Source organism: Oreochromis niloticus, linkage group LG2 (assembly GCF_001858045.2).
Source record: "Oreochromis niloticus isolate F11D_XX linkage group LG2, O_niloticus_UMD_NMBU, whole genome shotgun sequence".
NCBI classification, from domain to species: domain Eukaryota; kingdom Metazoa; phylum Chordata; class Actinopteri; order Cichliformes; family Cichlidae; genus Oreochromis; species Oreochromis niloticus.
This window is the reverse complement of record NC_031966.2, coordinates 8,196,236-8,211,222: the sequence shown is the minus strand read 5'-3', so window position 1 is coordinate 8,211,222 and position 14,987 is coordinate 8,196,236. Positions and strand designations below refer to the sequence as shown.

Sequence of the window (14,987 nt, the reverse complement as noted above, 5' to 3'; positions counted from 1 at the left end):
CAAAAATTTCCACTCATCATTCAAATGTTCAAACTGCTGCTGTCTCACAGATTAGCACACCTCACATTAAAATACTTACATGGTGGTTAAAATCTTTTCCAACTTTCATGTTTCACTGTCAGATGTCCATGTGAGCAAAGAATAATTTGTGTAACCAGTCCCTGTAGTTTTTCCCCTGTGACTCCAACTAGGAGAAACAGTAGATGTGTTGGGGACTATTTTCAGCAGCGGATTAATCCACGTTTGGTGCTTCACTGAGTATTTGGGGTAGCAGGACAGCGAATATGAGACTGAGTCAACATAAACTACAGTGCGTGTGTGTGTGTGCGCTGCAATGAAGCAACATGTCACCAGTGCAACAGTGTGGCTCACTAAAACACCAGCAGTGCTCTGTGGCACAGAGGTAAAGCTATCAGCTAGGACACGTTCAGTGCTGGCTTTACTCAAAAACACAGAATATCAAAGTTATCCTTTAAGTGTGTTTTATTGCAGCGCTCAGAGGGAACGTCCTGCGTGTCAGGACAGAGCCGGGTGAACCTTCTGTCCTCCTCGGGAGCCAGCGTCCTGAGCACAGCAGGTTCTCCTGCAGACAGGTGATCCATCAGCTCCAGCAGGTGTCGTCCTGCCTCTCTGTGCTCCAAAGGAGCCAATCATGTGGCGAGATGCCCCCTCCTCTCCTCGCTCAGCCAAACAGCAGCTGTGTCGGTGCAGTAGGAGGGGCAAGGGCAGCGAGGAAGCACCACCATGAGCCGGAGACGCTTTTAGAAACACCGGGTGGACCGATATAGCAGCCAGGACGGAACAGCCAAGGAAAGGAGAGGACGGTGAGTACAGAGCGTTCGGGACGCCAACACCGAGCTGATGACAGCAAGGACACACGGGGAGGGAGGGAGGCAGGACACCGTGTCCTCTTTGGGGGACGAGTCAGCTGTAGCCCAGAACAGGAGGAGGAGGAGCAGGAGCAGGTGTGTGAGGAGGAGAGGATGAAGGAAAAAAGAGCAGGAAGAGTGAAATATCAAAGGTTCATTTTCTTACAGTTTCCTGCAGCGCAGCATCCCTCCTCCTCTTTCTGCAAAGTCAAAAATCAAATCCCATACACGACCCATGGTATGACAAATCTGTCTTTAAAAGTATAAAATAAAAGTATAAAATAAAAAAAGTTCACACATTTAAAGTACCTCAAGAAGTCTCAAACAGAAAAGTTAGATTTTCATGTGAGACATGTCCCAGGGATTTATGACAGAGGACACAAACGGCTGCTTTGGATGCATCCCAGGCATTAGAGACGGATGTCTCAGAGACCAAAGAGGAAAACAAAATGTTGGCACAGCTGCAGCAGGTACGCGAGAAAATGTGTCTTTTTGAAGTTTTGGCCTTGTCACCAGTTTATCCCTTGTTGTCAAAATCCGACAGACATTCCACATATAAATGTTTAAGGAAACAAGGACCCAGTGTTACATAAAACGCTGCTGATTTGATCTAAAATAAAATGCACTTTGGTGGAAACTTTGTCTTTGGGAGAGAGTCCTCAGTGTCCCTTGAGGGGGACACACCTGAAACGACACACAGTCAAACACTTTCCAGTAACAAAACTATACAAGACATTTAAAGCAAACAAAACTCTGTAAATCATGTTTATTACACATAGATGTTATTTTCAAGTTTTCCGAACCTGACAGCTCAGTGAGATGAAACCAAAGAAGTCGCCTGGTTTGAAGGGAAAACAAAACTGACTGCAAACTTGAGAGGACGTTGCCAACGTAATTATAACACTAGCATATCCCAGCCTGGCATCCTGACAGCAAGGAGCATTGTGGGAATTCTCTGCCCCTATAACGTGGTGATAAACATCTGATTTTCTGGGACAGCACGTTTTTTTTGTCTCTGCGATAAAAGTGATGACGCAGTGAAACAAAATCGCGGCGTTTGAGGTGGCCGAAGTTCAAGTGACTGCAGGAGGGAGGTTAGCTTACGTTCCATTAATATTCACAGAAAACGTCCCTGGGGAGGACAGACCCAATTAACAAATCCCATTAATTACCAGACTATCACAACTGATTAGTGTATGGCCGTGTGCTTTCGGCTCACCGCGGCCCACATTTTCTGCTTCGTGGAAGAGTTACTGATAAAAAAACAAAACAAAACTAAACTATGACTACAGACTGCCACGCACCATCAGATGCTGCCTGAGCGACCTCGCTAACACGAACTCGTTAGTACACCACAGACTGTGACGAGGGAGAGGACAGCCGGAGATTAATACACCAGGAAACTCAGCCAAGGTGGAGAGGCTCCATTTGTTCCAACTGCAGCTCCCACAGTTTCAGGAATCTTCCAGAAGGAAAGCCATAAATGTTTGTTTCATTATTGAATGGGTACTAAAGAAATGCTAACACGTTTTGATAATCCTCGTTCATCATTTTAAATCTTTAGGTCTTGGTTTTAATAAAGCAAAACTGTTGTTACTGTTTTATTAACTTGTGTAATAATAAATAAATGATTTATGACTTAAAAAATGTATTAGGCATTAATAATGATAAAAGACAATAACAAGGTGGCGTCCCAGTGTAGTGGGTCTAGATCCTCTCCTCCTGGGAAAAAACTGTGCTTTCCTTCTTAATGTGCAGATTTGACAATATAATGTGATGTTATGTTAAATAATAGAGTGATGCACTGAAAGCTTTTGAGCTTGTGCCAATAAAAATCCCTGTAGCACCCCTGACAATGATAATTATATTCAGAGTAAATCAGCACACGTAGGTTATTACATACTACAATGTGGAGTTGTTATTGATTACTACATGCAATTGATTCTGTCGCCGATCCGTGAGGCCATCCCTGCCTTCAGATTGATGTCTTGTCCTCGGATGCTTGGTGACATATTTTAATGCACCGAGTATTCTTAATTAATGGGGTTAATGCTGTGATCTTTACTTGAACAATGAAAAACCTTCTTTTTATTAGAGCTTTGCTATTTTGTAAAGGTGGCTCTGACCTACTAAGCTTGAGTACAGTGCTGTGGGTGTAGGACATCCAAGGAAATGAGGTTTGATGACATGGATGTTGTCTGTTCCAACTTTAACGGTTGTCATTTTGTTTTATTTCTCAGCAATTTAAAAATATGTGCCTCTCCTTTTGTTGTTGTTATAGAGCTGGATAATCCTCGGTTTCATCAGAGAAACATTAAAGATAAACTGACAAAGATCATCTCTTGTGTATCATCATGCAAAACACTGTGGATATAAACAGTCGAGATGAAAACAAGCACGTCTCTCACCTTATTCCATCCTCTGCGGGCCGCCTGCTTGGCTGCTGGAAGCTGATGACCATGATCCAATAGAAATCCCAGCAGCGGGTCTCAGTCGTCACATTTCAAACCCAGCAGAGACTGATGGTGTGATTTGGAGTGAGCCGTTTGTTCAGCGGGGGAGAATATTGGAGGCAGAGACGGCGTCCTTATACAACATAACACACGCGATAATTATCACGCCGGTGAGCCAATAAGAGTCAGAGTGTTTCTTTACTGAGGCTAAATCATTTTCATTATGAAGACAGAGGAAATCAATATGTTGTCTGTACATGCACTCACACGCTGCGGGAAATCAAATATCCAATTATGCTTATCTTATTGCCGTGATTAACAGTGAGTAGTTTGACCACACAGGAGACTGTTGTACAGTCTAATGCGGCCCATTCACTGCTATAAACTCCAGCTTAAAAGCCCCAGTCAGTCATTTAGATAAAAACAATATTTACAAAAACAGACAATTAGATCTTCCATCCTAACTGAAGTGCTCATATAAAGGCTGGCTACTCAGATAAGTAAGAACATCTGAGGTCTTTTTATAGTGAAAAGCAGCATTTCCTGCCCTTGAAATGTTAACAATACTGCATTTTCCCTGTCACAGATATAAATGTGGAGTGACAAGTATGACAAGGATGAGTTTGAGACAGTGCTGCTCATATAAATGTTTTGCTCTCAGTGTTTTAAAGGTCGCTAACCCCTAATTTTGTCCAACAATCCAATTTTAACTAGAGAGCAATCAGCCAATGAGAGGAGATTTGGTCCGTCCAATAAAAAACAACTTATTTCAAGAATCTGTCATGATATTGATTTTAGCTCCACTACCTGGTCCTCGCATGGGCTATTGATTGTAGGTATTTGTTGATTAGTTGTATAAAGGCCAGTACGAGTGGACTTAATGGTGCTACAAGTGGAGACCATGCGGATGATCGTCCTTGGTCTTGGTTTAAATAATTGGACTGAGAGGACTCTAAATGTGACCATTATTGGGGAAACTACAGTAGTAAAAGCTTCTCTCTTAGTAACTGCAAGGCAGCACTTTGGCTTTCTGCATTTGCCTTGTGTATAAAGTCCTAATATATTCTGTAAGTGCCTGAAGATGAGTTTTCCTTGTGTTTTGTGGACGGAAAGCTGGATGTTAGCACTTTGTCCTCCAGCAAACTGTTTTTGCTTGAACCAAAAACAACATAAACTACTAAAAAATAAAAATAAGGAAGACTAGGTTTAGGTTTCAGTGAGGAAAATACTGATACTGATGCGGACTGGGTAATGTGTTAGGAATAAAAGGATGCCACATCGTTTCATGGAAATCAAAATGATCAAGCTACAGGGGGCTGAATTCAAAGAAACCCAAAAATCAAAGTGAAAACATGATTTCAGGGCAGGCTAGTCCATTTTAGCTTGACAAGCGTGGAGGCCAGTCCATCACATCAGTTTCTCCAGCAAACGTCTGGATACTCTCACCACATGAGGCCGGGAACTCAGGACCAGTGTAGGGTCTGACAGCGGGTCCAAGGATTCAATCCCGATACCTAATGGCATACAGGGTCTGTGCGTCCCTCCATTCATACTCCTCCCCAGACCATCACTGACCCACCACTGAACCGGTCATGCTGAACAATGTTACAGGCAGCATAACGTTACCCAGGTCAGTGAGCACAGAGCCCACTAGTGGACATTAGGCTGATTAAGTTCCTTTAAGTTTTTTGGAGCAGTATATTTAAACAAGGAGGTGAAATGTTATCAGCTAACATGACAACTGTGAATCAGAAAGTCACGGATCCAAGTAAGGCCACATGTTACAATGAATTATGGGTAAATTGTGTAAATTTAGACTGACTGAGGGAAAACATCGAGGTGATCTATCCAGCTGATTTAAGACGATAGTGAAGCCGAAGAACTGGCTGTTCTTAAAAAAAACCCCAAAAACGGACAAACCTAATGAGTTGAGAGAAGAGTGTGTCAACAGGGAAACAAGGGGCAAGGAAAGAAGGCTGGAGGGATGAGATACTCTGAAACTCAGAGACACAACTCAGGAGCAGATTATCAGGCTGACGAGGAATCTTTTGGACACACCGTGGTGCAGTGAACTAAATTAGCAGGGTAGTTTTCTTTAAATAAAATGTTACACGGAGCTTCTGGGTGGCGAGCTGTGAATTTGGTTTCAGGATGTCAAAAACTGACAGCATATGCACTTGTACATGATGATTTTATCATAGTGATTTAGCCGTTTCTGCTCAAAGCCTCATTTAACTGACGCTGGCTGACCTGTATTTGTGGACCTGAAGAGGAGCTCTGCAATGCTTTCACTCCATCTTTGTTTCCTGCTGTGGCTGACTGTACAATTCATCTGCACATTTGACTAAACGCTGTGAGTAGAGTACAGCGTTGGATCCGGCTGCTAGCAGACTCAGCGTGTACGTAGTACATCTCCACAGTAAAATAATGCTAATCAGACCGGCTGAGCTGACCGTTGATCCGGCAGCTCAGACCGGCCTAACAGGCAGAGAGGTAATACATTTTTAATTGCAAGTGTGATTATACGGCATGAGGAACCTGCACCGGCTGATTAAATGCATTTGGGTTAATATTAGAGGCCAATCATTCCCAGTGACAAAGCCTCTGGAGGAGGGAAGGTAATTGCGGGAGGACAATTATAATCCCTCATATTGTAATAACGGAAAATAATGTCCTCCAGGAGATTTTTTTTACTAAGCAGACAAAAGATAAATGATTGGACGGGTGCTCATATGCACACTGCTGGCATATAAAAAGGTGAGATTCATCAGAAACAATGACTGGACGTTTATGTCAACTGCAGCTGTGCAATACAGGAATATTAGCGGCAATAACACAGATTGGCTGTTGTCAACAAATAAGGCTTCCAGTCATATTTTTACAAATGACAGCGAGTATCTCACACAGGAGGAGTAAACCTCCTTATTTTCAGCCACATGTGGCTGCTGAACCTGTGTTTGTGACTGCATGTTCATTAATCTGCTCGTATAACAGCCTTCGCCTGTTTAGAGAACCAAAGGAACATTAATGGGGGCGGTGGGGTTTGGCTCATCACACATGCCATTCCAGTTCATTCCATAGGTTTTCTTTTGAGATTTTGTGGTTTTTCCACAACAAACCTGGAATATATTTAAACAGGAAGGGAAGGACAGTAGCAGGAGACGGGCTGAGGTGTACACCTGTTAAACTTTTATACACGTGTCCTTGTTCGAGCTCAGCGAAAGTTCACTTCATCTTGCCTTTTCGTATAAATACACACTGTGAAAGTGACTGTCTAAATTTAAATCGCAAAGTGTCAGAAAAGTTGTCACAGGGATCGGCTATCATAATGTGGAGCAAATAACAAAAGGTAGTTTATGAACAAAGGTCAGAAACAGACTCTGAAGGAAACCAAGAGTAAACTGGGACCTTCAGAGACCACATGTAGTCAAAGAACACGATAAGGAACCAGAGGAGGAGCGGGCCTTTTACAAACAGACACATCGAGGGCTAACAGAATTTATACATTATACATATATTTATATAGGCAGCACGGTGGCACGGTGGTTAGCACTGTTGCTGCACAACAGTGCTGCCTGAAGGTCCTAAGTTCAATTCCACCATCAGGCCGGGGTCTTTCTGTGTGGAGTTTGCATGTTCTCCCCGTGTTTGCGTGGGTTCCCTCCGGGTACTCCGGCTTCCTCCCACCGTCCAAAGACATGCAGTTTGAGGGGATAGGTTAATTGGATACATGTGAGTGTGAATGGTTGTCTGTCCCTGTGTGTTAGCCCTGCGACAGACTGGCGACCTGTCCAGGGTGTACCCCGCCTCTCGCCCTATGACAGCCGGGATAGGCTCCAGCGCCCCCCTGGAAAAGATAAGCGGAAGCGAATGGATGGATGGATGGACATATATTTATAAGTGAAACAGGAAATAACTGAAAAAAGCAGTCACACACTTATTAAGGATACAACCTACAAGACTCATGCTAAACATGAGGACAGACTGGACACCAAAGACAAACACAGAGAGACAGATGGAGGAACACAAAGTGAACACTGGGGATTTTAGAGGGAACTAAATGAACACCGCAGGTACTCACAATGAGAGAACAACTAAAACAACAACTAAAAATTTATAGTGACTTAGATTTTCTGTCCTTAGTGTTTGGATTTTCATCTTAGGGAGAAACTCAACTAGGAATATATTCACTAAGAGTTCAAAATGAAAACAAAGACAAAATCCTTCTGCTAGAATAAAGATGAACACAGAAAGACTGACGACAAACCATAATGAGAAACTAAACAAACACAAACTCCACAAATATAAAACTGAAAAAGTAAGACTCAAAATAATAAACTCTAGGTTACATGAGGAATACAATAAGGAAATAACAAGAGATAACCGACGCTAAATCACTCAAAGAGCAGATCAGACAGCTGGGCAGATTACAATAAAAACACAAGGCAAGGAGCTCAGCATAAATAACATTATCTAGCTTTCAGAAGAACAAAAACAAACTTTAAACTTAAGTAAGAACCCAAGCACTAATGTCAAAAAACAGAAAACTTTGTGAATTCACAGGGACGTAGCTTTCTGACCCTTTGATTTCAGCAGAATTCACCAAGCATTAGGTCGTTATTGGAAAGACGTCCAAGTTAGGTTGAGATGTGAGGCTGTGAAAGTGAGGATAAATGCTTAAAGTACAAGAACAAAGCTCTGCATGAATGTCTTGCTATCTAAAAAAAAATGCTTTATGACAATCGCATGGTGTTGGATTCAGTTCTTATTGAATGAACATGACATTCAGTTAGTATGGTCCTATCAGAGGTGGACAGGACCGAGGACAGAGGAATCAAGACGAGATTTTGGGCCATTTTGCTTCTGTACCCTGTTTTCTTTCAGAAGTCCAGAGTGGTCTTTGTTACTCTCGCTTTACGTTTGTGAGGAACAGATTTTTTCTTTGCCTGCTGCTGATGTAGAAATGATGCTGCTGTTGCCTGGTGACTCCTTGCAGTCCCTTGAACCAGTGGCACGACTTGAAGACGGGATGCTCACCTACTCAGAAGTTTTAATGGTAGAAGCCTGTCAGCAGGCCGGATTTGTCCTTGTTGGAATCAGGGAGCAGCTGATGCTGCTGCTGCTCTGAGAGCCATTTGAAACATTTCTTTATGAATATTTTTCTGATGCTGTTTAATTCAGAGCAAGAGACAGCCAGGTCTTTATTTGTGGACCGGCTGGAGATGACCAGAAATTAACCCCTGCTGGCCACTGAGTGAAGCACACACACATCTCTTACATGGTTCATTTCTCAATGTTAGTGTTAAAAAAGAGTCTAAATGTGAATTCTAAAAGTTAATCATTCTTTTGCAGTAAAAGTTTAAACAAAGATAATTAACCAAGGTGACTAAAGTGCATCTATGGCTGCCCACAGCTCTGAAAATAGCACGTAAATTAGTCTGAAGTGTTCCTTATAGCAAACCTTCTGAACTTGGACAGACGCACCAGTCACATGCTCCCTGTGGAATTAGAAGTTGTATTAAATGTGGATCCTCATTATGATATATATGCAGTAACACGACGGCTGCACAGGATTCCACGGATCAACAAGTGGCGATAATTAGCTAAGAAAACTGACAATGTGCCAACATAAGAGGAGGAGGAGGAGAGAAGACTTTTACAATGTAAACAAAGATCTAAAGAATGCAAGAGGAAAAAAGAATCCTCTTAGCAAGTGTTTCATGAGGAGGAAAATGCATTCAGTGTAAACTGGAGTTTCATTTCCTGTGCAAATTCCTGGTAGATTACTTTGCAATCAACAAAAACAACATGAGCAGGGGAATTATTCTGCAGCCATAATGTGCTTCAACAAAATCCATCATTAGTAGAAAAACTCTTGGTTACAAAAATCAGCGAGAAAGCAGTGAATGAAAAATCCTGAACCTGCGATGGAAGAAATCACGACTCATTCGGCGCACGGGTGTCTACCTGTTTCAGTAACTGGTAGAATCAATATTTTAAAAAATGAGTGTTTTACCAGAGTTGCTTTATTTTTTTCCAAACATTCATCTGTCACCCTCAACTGACTTGAAAATCAAAAAAATATTTCTGGGATTCATGGAAAAAAATGGAAAAGCCAGGCTTGTTTGTCTCTCTTGTACTTGCCTCTCACTTATAAGTAATTAAAATACCCGCTTAGTAACAGACTGCACATCTGAGGTCAGTCATGCTTTATTTCTCATTAGGCACACCTGCAGTCCTGTAGACTAATACTACCTATTCACACGGATTTAGACTCTGACACAATATAAATATTCAAATCTGGTAGAAAGTGATAAAAAATATAAAAACTCTAAGTCTCACTGTGGTCCAATATGGGGGAAGTTTTTCACCCAAGGAAGAGCAGATGGTGCCTTTAAACTTTGGCCTTAAAAGAAAAGATTGAAGATCTGTATCTTCCCAACTCTGATGTTATCATGCCCTCTGAAGAAGTGAGGCATTCATTTAAACTGAATAATTTCTTTTTAAAAATGTCTACAGCTGAGAAGTTTTATAAAAGCAGATCAGCATAATTCGCCTACCAGACGCCCACAAACAGCATTATTTTACTGAGGAAACAGAACTGTATTAACAGTTCTGTGATGTCCTTTCATAATCTGTTTACTTCCTGTTTATTAGAAAATTCATGTTATCAGATGAATGGTTGGTCAGTGTGACACGTCCAGCTCCAGCTAATGCAAATCATGATATTTCAAATAATGGTAGAAAGACGCAGCATTTCCAACACTCTCAGCTGTCTGCACGTTCCCCCTACCTCATAACTGGCACCACTGCATAATAGAGAGCCATGTTAACATGCACATGTCAATCACAAAGAGTTGGTGAATGACTTCAATCACAGCACTGATAGATGGTCATTTCCTCCTTTCCTCCCCGCTCAAACCAGCGGTCCTCAGTGTCCAGCATCTTTATGACTCGCCTGTAGGTGTAAATCAACTGCAGAGTTGCGGTCAGCTGAGACTGAAGAAGACACTTGGATGAACCGTTTCTCTTTCTGGAAACTGAATCAACTCTTGGACATTACTGAGCACAATGACATAAATCATAATTATTGGGTACATTTAAAAATCTGGTAACCCTGAACCACCCCGCATCCCTTGTACTGCTATAAGTCAGGCTGCTGGGAGACTTCCCACGATGCACTTCTCTCTCCTGTAGTTTGTCCTGTTTTTTGTTCACTGTTTGTTCTTTTTTTCCCCACACTCGGTCGAGGTAGACTACTGTCCATTCAAATCCATGTTCTGCTGGAAGTCTCTTCCTGTTAAAAGGGAGTTCTTCCTTCCCCCTGTCACTTGATGCTGCTCATAGAGGAAAGTCTGATTGTTGGGATTCTGTCTCTAATACTGGAGAGTTTTTACCATGTGATATATGGTGCTTTGAGATGAATATTCTAGTGTATATAAAATTGAATCTAATTTTAACTGAGGTGATTTTTGAATTGATGAAGTTTCTTTTCTTACGTAAAGTTGTGAGTTTTATTTGCTGGGATGTTGATTGCTGTGTGGGCAACAGGAGAAGCAGTTTGTTGTTCATCGTGTTTATCTTTGAAAAAGTAAAAATGTAAAAATAATGAAATACCAGAGCCTTTGCCAAAACGTTAGTGTTTGACACCCAGAGAACAGCTGGTTTGGATGGTGGTTGAATGTGAGCTGTATGTTCTCATTGCAGCAGATCGAATCTCTGTAGAAGACTCACAGAATATACTGTAGAAACCATCTGCAAAGCTTGCTCTGATTATCATAGTATTCTGTATATATATATATATACAAAAGAGGTCAAACACTAAATGCGTGAAGGGTCGGAAATAAACCAACAACCAAATAAAGCCTACAGCAGGGTCCTCAAGGTGCAGAAGCTCATCTACCATTAACAGTAACTTAACTGACATCCACAGCTTCATTAAACATGCTTTGTTGGCTCCTCGTCCCTCCTGGCCAACACAATCCTTGAGTCACTGCATTATATGTGTACTTTGTTAAGCATATAACAGGAGTCATTAATGCGCTCCTGCTGTTTTACAATGTTTCCTGCCTACACATTTAAATGAGGTGTGAAACGTGAGCCAGTGGTGCCGGCGTATCATAAATGAGGCAGAAAAGCCCCGACGTAAGGATTCACAGGCACGAGAAAAAGCTTCACCTGCTCCCGATCTGCTGCGCTTCATAAATAAAACTCCACCATTCACCACAAGACTGAGCCGCAAGCTGATGATTCAAACATCAATGCTGTAATCTGTTAATTAAATATAAATTAATCATGTACAGTACTGTGCAAAAGTCTTTAACCAGCCCCCTTTTCTTTATATTTTGCTGGGGAAATGGGAAATTGGTGCAGTGATTTATTCATATGGAAATTTAGAATATAAGACCAATAACAGTTCCAATGAGCTTGAAAGTCAGTTTTTGGTTTGACCACCTGAACCCTCTCAGCCGGGTTTCTGTAAGTTCTTCCAGTATTACTCAGGAATTGTTCTCCAGACTTCCTGAAGGACATTCAAAGCTCTTCTTTGGATGTCTCTGCCTGTTTTTCTGTTCTCTGCCAGGATGATCTGAGGTCTGGGATCTGGCGAGGCCCATCCATGACTGATGGTGTTTTTCTATCCAGCTATGCTTTTACTGCATTGGCAGTGTGCTTGGGATCATTGTTGTGCTGAGAAATGAAGCCGCTGACAACCAGATATTTTCCTGATGGTATTGCATGATGTTCATTATTCAGTTTTGACAATATCTCCATGATACCCAACCCAAACCATGGCAGAGCCGCCACCGTGTTTTGCAGATGGCTGCAGACTGCTGTGCCTCACTCCTGACCTTCAAATTTGGATTCATCACTCCATCAGAGCTGTTTTACAGATTTTCTGTGCAGCTGTTGTGTTATTTGACATGCCAGCCATTTCTCCCTGTTTCTGTTCTTTAAGAATGGTTTTCTGACATCCAACCTTCCACTGAGAACATCTGTGAGGCTTTGATGAACATCTGAAGGTCCGGATGCAGCTCTCACATCTGGTGTTAGGTCTTTGCTGGATTATGTTTCTGGTTTCTTAAAGACAGGACTTTCAGATAATGCTCATCTGCTGTAGATAGTTTTTTTTTAGGCCTTCCACTTCTTCTTTTGTTCTCCACTTTCTAAATTTTTGAAGGGCACACTGCACACCATGCTGAGATATGCCAACATTTCAGTTAATAGCTCTTTGTGAATCACCTTGTTAGTGCAATGATAGGATTTTTATGCCTGTCAAACTGTTATCTTTGGCATTTTCATAGATTCGACCAAAGAAATGGGAACTTGAGCCATCTTGTTCGTAACAAAGTGGCTAAAAATACAATTTAAAAATTGGTTCTTTGCTTTTTGGGGCTTCTTTTACTGCGTGCTCATATTACAAACAGTAATTTGTTTCATTTCTTACCATCTGAAGAGAATTTTTGAGATTCTTACAAGATGCCGAATATTTATTTCAAAGTAAAAATGCGTTTTTGTGTTACTGTGTATTGATCTGTGTACTGGGAGTACTGGTGGGCTGCTTCTCCTTTACCACACAACAGAAGTGGACAAGTTGCATCCAACTCAGTCCAACAAGCAGTTTGCAAAAAACAAAACAAAACAAAACAAAAAAAGCATTAAAAATAAGGCATACACCTGAAACAAATGTCACCTCAGGATCCAATATTTTTTAAGCTTGAAGTTGTTTTTTCCTCCTTTGATTCACTTTCAATAAACAGTAGGAGGATATTTGCACTTCAGTGTTTGTAAGGCTTGATCGTTTGCCACTGTGAACTTTCACTGTTGGTTTCACAGACATTCACTGGAGGTTGGAGTTGGTGAGGGCTGAAGTTGGTTTTCCGTAACTGCACAATGTCCTAAAACAAGGTTTTTCCCTGTTGCTTCGTCTTAGCATTTCTTCCAATAAAAGGGTTAATTTATTGGAAGAAATGTCATTTCTTAGATGAACCACAGTGAGACACATTATCCACACATGGAGAAAACTTGTAAATGTGGTGAACCTTCCCAGGAGTGGCCAGACTACCAAAATGACTCAAAGAGCGCATGATGCAGGAGGTCACAGAAGAGCCCAGAACAAGATCTAAAGACCTGCAGGCCTCACTCGGATCAGATAAGGTCAGAGTTTAAAAAATGGCCTCTATGTGAGAGCTCCAAGGAGAAAACCACAGCTGACCAAAAATAACACAAAAGCTTATCTGCCTGAAAACATCTGGATGATTCTAGAGACATCTGGGAAAATCTTCTGTGGACTGAAGAGACAAAAGCAGCACTTTCTGGAAGTTTTGAGTCCCGTTACATCTGGCAAAGCACTAACCCAACATTTCATAAAAAGAACACTATAGTAACAGTCAAACATGGTGGTGGTAGTGTGATGGTCGGGGCTGCTCTGCTGCTTCAGGAGGACTCGCTGTAACTGATGGAAACATGAATTCTCCATCAGTTCACACACTGAGGTCAGTAGCACTCAGTTTATACAGCATGACACCAACAAGTCAACCTGTGAATGGCTAAAAAAAATTAACTCTGATTGAGACACTTCAGCATGACCTCAAACAGACCGTCCATTGTGTCTGAATTTAAAAAATCCTGCAAAGACGAATGGAAAAAAATTCCTCCACAGTGACGCGAACAATGATTATCAGTTAGTACAAACATGTGACTGAGCTCTTGCTGCCAACGGTGGCACAACAAGGTGTTAGGTGTAGGGGAGAAGGACTTTTACATATAGAGTCAGGTAGGTTTGTCAGGTGTAACCATGGCTAACTTTTTTCCTTTAATAAAAGAAATTATCATTTAAAAACAGCATTTTGTATTTATGTATTTATTTCTATTAATGTTCAAATGTGTTTGATGACCTGACACATGTAAGTGTGACAAATATGCTTTTTTATCTAAAAAAAAACCCCAATAAAAGTACAAAATCATGAAGTGTTCATTTTATGAGAGAGTAAAGGCAAATATGCTCAAAGTGCATTTTGTTAAATTTATAAAGCAGTTGAAGGTTCAAGTTAAAAAAAAAAAGGCTGCCGTGTCTCTCTGCTCGCTCCGGAGACACCCAGACAGTAAACGCATTTTATTATGTGCGGCAAACAGGACAGTGTTTGGTCAAAACAGTTTAGGGTGGCCTTAGGTCCGATGTGGGCTCAGGTTTCTTCTTCTGCAGCTTTCTGGCCACTTCACCCATCACCATGGCAACCACCTATTACCTTGCAGTGTAGGGTAAAAAAGGGGGTATAGTGCATACTATAAAAGCATATTTATGACTGAGGCCACTTTCCTGTGATGGGTCTTAGTCTGTGTCTGTTAGTATCAGGGCAACAGTCTACTTCCTTCTCTACAATACACTGTGTGCAGTAAAAACACAAATATGTGATGCCAATTATGAGATATTAGCCTTACAGATAAAAATAAATCCCAACAGAAGGGGACAAACACAAAAAGCTGAAAGGGTTTAAATATATCAGAGACCCTTACAGGTGTGAGCGAAGCACAGGCCAGAAGTCCAATGTCCAGAGTAAACAGCAAACTACTTAATAATTCCAGGAGGGGAAGACTTTGAAAATCTGGATCTCACACTCTGCAGTGTGACAGAAGCTGACAGCACGGTCGCCGTCGTGGACGTCCT

General features: G+C 41.5%; 1 long non-coding RNA gene across 1 annotated transcript; it reads left to right on the top strand.

The window, feature by feature from the left end:
* Positions 1–266: 266 nt before the first annotated feature.
* LOC109203692 (uncharacterized) lies at positions 267–3,283 on the top strand. The gene is made up of 3 exons (XR_002063455.2): positions 267–403; positions 493–824; positions 3,151–3,283. It is a non-coding gene; the product is annotated as an uncharacterized LOC109203692 (long non-coding RNA).
* The last annotated feature ends 11,704 nt before the right edge of the window (positions 3,284–14,987 follow it).